This window comes from Columba livia, chromosome 1, assembly GCF_036013475.1.
Source record: "Columba livia isolate bColLiv1 breed racing homer chromosome 1, bColLiv1.pat.W.v2, whole genome shotgun sequence".
Lineage (NCBI taxonomy): Eukaryota > Metazoa > Chordata > Aves > Columbiformes > Columbidae > Columba > Columba livia.
In genome coordinates, this window is record NC_088602.1 from 179,217,127 (window position 1) to 179,223,148 (window position 6,022).

The window sequence follows — 6,022 nt, forward strand, 5'->3', positions numbered from 1 at the left end:
GTGATGTTCATCTCCACCATTTTTAATTAAAAAAAATTAAAGTATTAAGAGTTGACTGCATAGGTTGGGATGAAGACTTCACTGCACAGCTTGCCATGGCAAATGTACACTTCAACAAGGGGCATTTAGTCTGCAAGGTATTAGTCCTACCCCTTCCTACTGAATAATATTTTAAAATTCTTTATCACATTCTAGTGTGCTAGCTGTTTTTTAGGATGCTGCTACTTTGTACAGACCATAAGTGGCCAGTCTTCAGTGATACAGTATTAAATCACAAATTAAAGGTCTTATGCATGAAATTAAATGCTAAACAGTACAGCGAAGATGGGAAAGCATATGTACGATATTACGTGCTATTTCTGTACACTTATACAGAATTTTCACTGCAGTTAGTGGAACTTAACTACGCTAGCAGGCTTGGTTTAGATAATCTTAAAACAAACAAACAAACAGCTTTTACATTGAAAAGAACCAGCCTCTTGTTTATTGAAATGACTATGACACTTCCCTCCTAGATCTCCTAACATGTTGTGTGCCTTCCCCATTTCAACTTATTTTTATGGTATTACTACTCAGTAAACAAAACAGATGGAAAAATGGACTACATAAATATTGTTGTAAATACTCAAGTGAATTGATTGAACACTTTTTAAAATGTTATCTGTAATTATTGTAATTTTCTAATACTTGCTGTTCCTCACAAAGGTCCACTCTTGAAATCAATGAATTTTACCATCATCTAAACTCTAAATTAAAAACACTTCGAAGTTGAGGGTTTTTCAGTTGTGCAATGAAGTATGAAACATGAAGCAGGAAAACCCTAAATGCAACTGAAAGAGAAGTAAAAATAAATACTAAGTGCACTCCCACTTGATTTCAAAACTGCAGTGCTTTTGAAATTGTAATTCCTTTGTACATTCTGACTTGTGTGTTCTCAACGCTTGGGTTGGCAATGCTTCAACAGTACGTTTAGAAGGATGATCAAATTCATGTTCTTTCTTACAGGCAAGAAGTATTTGCTGCGTTTCTTATATTATCATGCCTGTAATGCAGATTAGGGCCTTAATGTCAAAAAATGTTCTGAGGTTCTAGCGAACGTTAGTCTGCAGCACAGAAGTCACAAACGGGTGCAAGTTTTTTTTTTTAAGGTAAAAAGCATATTTGCGCTTAGTGGATCACCTGTTGCCAGCGTTACTTTGTGACTGCCTCTGTGTTTGTGTGATCTGGTGGACGGCACGCTTCCCCTGCCGCTATAGCTGTACGTGTTCCCCAAAATAACACCAGTGTGATTCATCTTTCTGGTTGGATGTGTGAAAGTTTGATTGAGATGCAAAACTGAGAGAGTTCTGAATGTTAAAAAGGAACCATGCTCAGATATACGGAAATGATCTGGTTAAATTTGGCTCAAACTCTGAGGGTTTTTGTAGACTAAGAACGATGGTATCGCATACGAGTGGGGAAGGTCTAGTTACCTTAGAGCAAAACCGAGCCTAATGCCTTCATAACACTTGTTAGAGGTCTAAGTAGCAAAATGCTACTAGTAGGAGGGTTTTCAGTATTGCAGGTCTGCCAGCAGTATTTGCTTGTCACATAGCACTGTTTCATCTTTATATTTTTACCAATTCAAATGGCAGTCGACGGTAGCTAAAAATATATAGAAATTTCTCTGAGTAAGCGGTTGCCTTAATTAACTTTTATATAGGCATAAATGAACAGGGAAGTAGTTTGTGCAACTGTGAATGTGTGGACAGACAATACATGTGACAATTTATGCGTTTTAATATAATACATGCTGCAAAAAGTTTTCTGAAGACTTAAGTAGTAAATGAAAGAAATACCAAATAAATAACATTTAAACTAACTAATCTGTTGAAACTTCCCAGGTAAATCAAGTTCTTAAAAGCAGTGAAAACACATGAATGCTCACAGATGCACTTTGAAGGAGAAAATTTCTTTGTTTTAAATTATGGTTCTCAGTTGGTGATCTACTTAATATGGATTTAGTATTACAGACTGCTGATAGATAAGCAGCATTGCACTGAAGGCTGTTGTGTTGCCCAGATAAAAGGAAGTATCTCTATTTTCAGACTAACTGAAAGGAAAAAGAAATCTGAAACGTACTGCATTGGTCAAATGCTGATGGGACACCTAACTTGAAAATCACACTTAAAACATTGGTCTTAAACTGTCTGACTACAGTAGTGGCTAACATAGCTGAAAAACCTATTGAGAAACAGTTTTTGAGGTTGTTTACATATAAATGGCTATCAAATGTAGTCAAGTATCAGTTCCTGTTGCTTGTAGCAACATGATAGTGTTTGAAACTCTTAGGGGAATCTATAACTCTGTTAATCTCCAGATACTAGGAAAAAAAAAAGTTAGTTAGACCGAGCTGCTACTGTTTCTGAATGTTGAACCTTAGCATAAGATCTGTTTTACACAAAATCTTCTTGTAAATGGGATAACTAAAGTTGCTTAGGATAAAGTAGAAGATATGGAGTATATTTATGCTCCTGTATCTTCTGTCAGTTCTTGTTCTTGGAACTTCCAGAACTACCTGGATAATGATGTTTAAGAGCGATTGATTCACAGAGCTGGGGCGGCGTCTGGTTCTGAGCTGAGCTGAACCTGATACTGTTCAGAGAGTGAGCGTAGACTCCAGACCCCTTAGGAAGAGGCAAAAGTACAGCCTGTGGACATGTGGGGTAGCCCTGTTAAAATCTGTTGTGCAAACTCATCTGCTTAGTCTTGTCCTTACCAAGCTCGTGTGCAGAGCAGGGAAGCTGCAGGCCAGTGAAAAGTCTCTTGGATGTGTTGGAGGACAGTACAGAGGCCAGAAGAATTCCTGCGGTCCTGCTGAAGAAAGAAAAAGGGAGATGAAAGAAAATGTGAGTTCTAGCAAGGGAGTGAGGAAAACCTGATAAATTTGAGTGGGACCAACCCCTCTCTGGGGGCTTTCAGCACTGTCACAGGCAACTTCTGCTTCAGATATATATCTCTGTAGATGCAGTTACCGCACAGTTTGTTTCCATCTTTTGCTGATTCAGGAATATTTAGTACTGCAGCTATTCACACTTGATTTGCAATCTTAAGCCTTTCTTTATTGTTCTAAGTATTTTATTTCACTTTCTTGGCCACAAACTTGCAGTGACTTAAGTCCCATGCTGCACCGGGTATTGCTTGTAGGGAGTTCCCCGGTGTAAATAGCAGTGCCCTGCGCTTACAGCATGGTCTCTCTGAATGAAACTCCTTCCTGTGTCATTTCATCCTTCGTCAGGTCACTCTAATGTTAGTTTACAAAGTCAAAATAGATTATTTTTTTAATGCTATGTGTTTAGCTAGGTTTATAAGACAATAAAAGTATAGTAAGTCTGCGAATGAAACATGTAGAATATTGTATTTGATCTGTTACCTATATTTTAATATCTGGGCTCATTCTTCATTTTGCTTTAGGAAAATGAAATAATGTCATATTTTTTCCATCGAGAGGTTGCCAAGCTATTACAGAGCCCCCATGACGTTCCTTTAGAATCAGTAGTGCTTAGCACTTGTGAAAATGTAGTTACGTGTCCTTAATCCAGGTGTTTGTGTCATGTTTGCAGTACGATACAGAAATTATCATGCATATTTGATAGTGCAAATTTCTCCATGTTGTTCAATTGTTGTGCTAAGGAATCTTCTCCTTTTGCCAAAATATGCTAATTAAGCTTTCAAAGAGGTTTTTAATTTTTTTTTTTTTTTTTCCAAGTTTGGGTAACTAGCTGCAGCCAAGTTCATATCAGGATCAATTTATGTATTTATAGAAGAATATATATAGACTATCAGTTTTTTTTGTTCATCTGCCAAAGAGTTCTTGACTTTAAATAAAAGTATAATAGCTTGTATCTGCAACTGAACATTTAAATTATGTATAATTACGTACAAACATTAACATATAAACATATCAAAATTAAGGTTGAAAAATTCAGTGCTCATTATTTGAGAATTTTCCCTCTGTGTGGCATCATGCATGTGTATGATAGGCCTTAATTATATGACAACTTTTTTTAATGCATGATTCTTCAGTTTGAGATGGATACTACTCACTGAATTAAAAAAAAAAATAATAATAAGAAGAGAGGTTATGCCTCTGCATGATGTTTAAATGTTAATCTGAAGGTTTTGTTGTTGTTGTTTCCTTGGTTGTTTTTTTTTTTTTTGCATTTTCTTACAGGTTTTTCTAGAGTGATCATTAGGAGAGTATCTGAACGTTCATATGAATGAGTTCCCAAACTGCTGAGCTAATAGCATCATCATCACTATAGTGCTGAGAAAGCTAAGGCACAGAGTACATGAATGGCTGCTAATTTGGGGTGTTCTTCATTTAATCAAAACACAGTTTCAATTAATATAATTTCCAGGTAATTTGAGAGTAGAAATAGTTCAGCCATAGGGGTGCTAGCAGTAACTTTAGAGCCATGTTGAATTCATAGGCTTTTTCATTAACTTGTGCGTACATGCTGTGGTCCTGTCTGCATTATTAGGGCTTTCCTAGTGCAAGATTATTGTGATGCTGTATTTGAAATGTTTAACAGTGCTCGGAAGCTTCCGTCAAGAAGACTGCACATGTATGGGAGATACTGTGCGATATTTCTGCATTTAGTTTCCAGAGGCTCAAACCTGGAACTCAGAAAATCACAGTATCACACAGTATCACAGTATGTTTGGGATTGGAAGGGACCTCAAAAGATCATCTAGTCCAATCTCCCTGCTGGAGCAGGAACGCCTAGGTGAGGTCGCACAGGAACATGTCCAGGTGGGTTTTGAATGTCTCCAGAGAAGGAGACTCCACAACCTCCCTGGGCAGCCTGTTCCAGTGCTCTGTCACCCTCACTGAGAAGAAGTTTCTTCTCAAGTTTAAGTGGAACCTCTTGTGTTCCAGCTTGATCCCATTACCCCTTGTCCTATCATTGTTTGCCACCGAGAAGAGTCTGGCTCCATCCTCATGGCACTCACCCTTTATATATTTATAAACATTAATGAGGTCCCCCCTTAGTCTCCTCTTCTCCAAACTAAAGAGCCCCAGCTCCCTCAGCCTTTCTTCATAAGGGAGGTGCTCCACTCCCTTAATCATCTTGGTTGCCCTACGCTGGACCCTCTCCAGCAGTTCCCTGTCCTTCTTGAACTGAGGGGCCCAGAACTGGACACAATATTCCAGATGTGGTCTCACCAGGGCGGAGGAGGAGCAGTTCGTTAGAAGCCACCAATTCGATGCAAGAAACTCGCTGCTCCGTGTAAATCCCTGATAACAACAGAAATAGAAATGGGTTATACCCAACAGGATACATTTGCTGGAGCCTCCCAACATCACCCATCCCTCTCCCAGGGCTGTGGCTGCTCTCCCTGGCCTGGGTGCCAGAAGAGGGAGCGTGGAGCCCAGCGGAGCCCCAGCCTGCGCTGCCATCCCCACCGCCACCTCAGCTCGGAGCAGCTGCTGGCACCGACCTGTGGCACTGCTGATGCCACAGAATTGTCAGAAAGCCCAGCTTCTGGCTCTTTATTTTATTTTTATTTTTTGCTGCTCATGTGAAGCTTGAGGTTCAAAAGCTTATTGCTTTATCATGATGTTCAATAGGAAACTGCCCAAAAGGCTTGTCCCTGATTCAAAGTCTACTCTCCCACTGAATTTCAAGTTCTTTCTTCAAAGTAAAGGTCTTTTCAAGTACGTTAAGAGGGCTTTTTCTGTACTTGAGTAAAAATGGGAGGTTTTTTCTCCCCCAGTTTCATCCTTACATTCTTGTTGAAAATTTATTTTGAAAACATCAGCTTGAGGCAGACACCTGGCCTGGAAATCTTTGTCCCCAGTAGTTTTTAAGTTTAGAAAGAACAGTATATCTTCAAGTGTTTCTTCTTAGTCTTCAGTTGTGGCTTCTTATAAGGTGTCTTGGAACCTGAAGTCCTATTGAAATTAAATCCTGAAAACATATCCTAGTAGCTATTTGACTCTATTTGCTTTTATAGTCACTATATGCAATGTGATTGC

General features: G+C 38.8%; 2 long non-coding RNA genes across 4 annotated transcripts in view; both read left to right on the forward strand.

Moving 5' to 3' along the window:
- Positions 1–6,022, forward strand: part of LOC135578204 (uncharacterized) — a 50,096-nt gene that overhangs the window by 3,754 nt on the left and 40,320 nt on the right. The window lies entirely within an intron of this gene.
- The window catches only part of LOC110356995 (uncharacterized), a 29,021-nt gene that overhangs the window by 1,687 nt on the left and 21,312 nt on the right, over positions 1–6,022 (forward strand). The gene's annotated exons all lie outside the window — the stretch shown is intronic.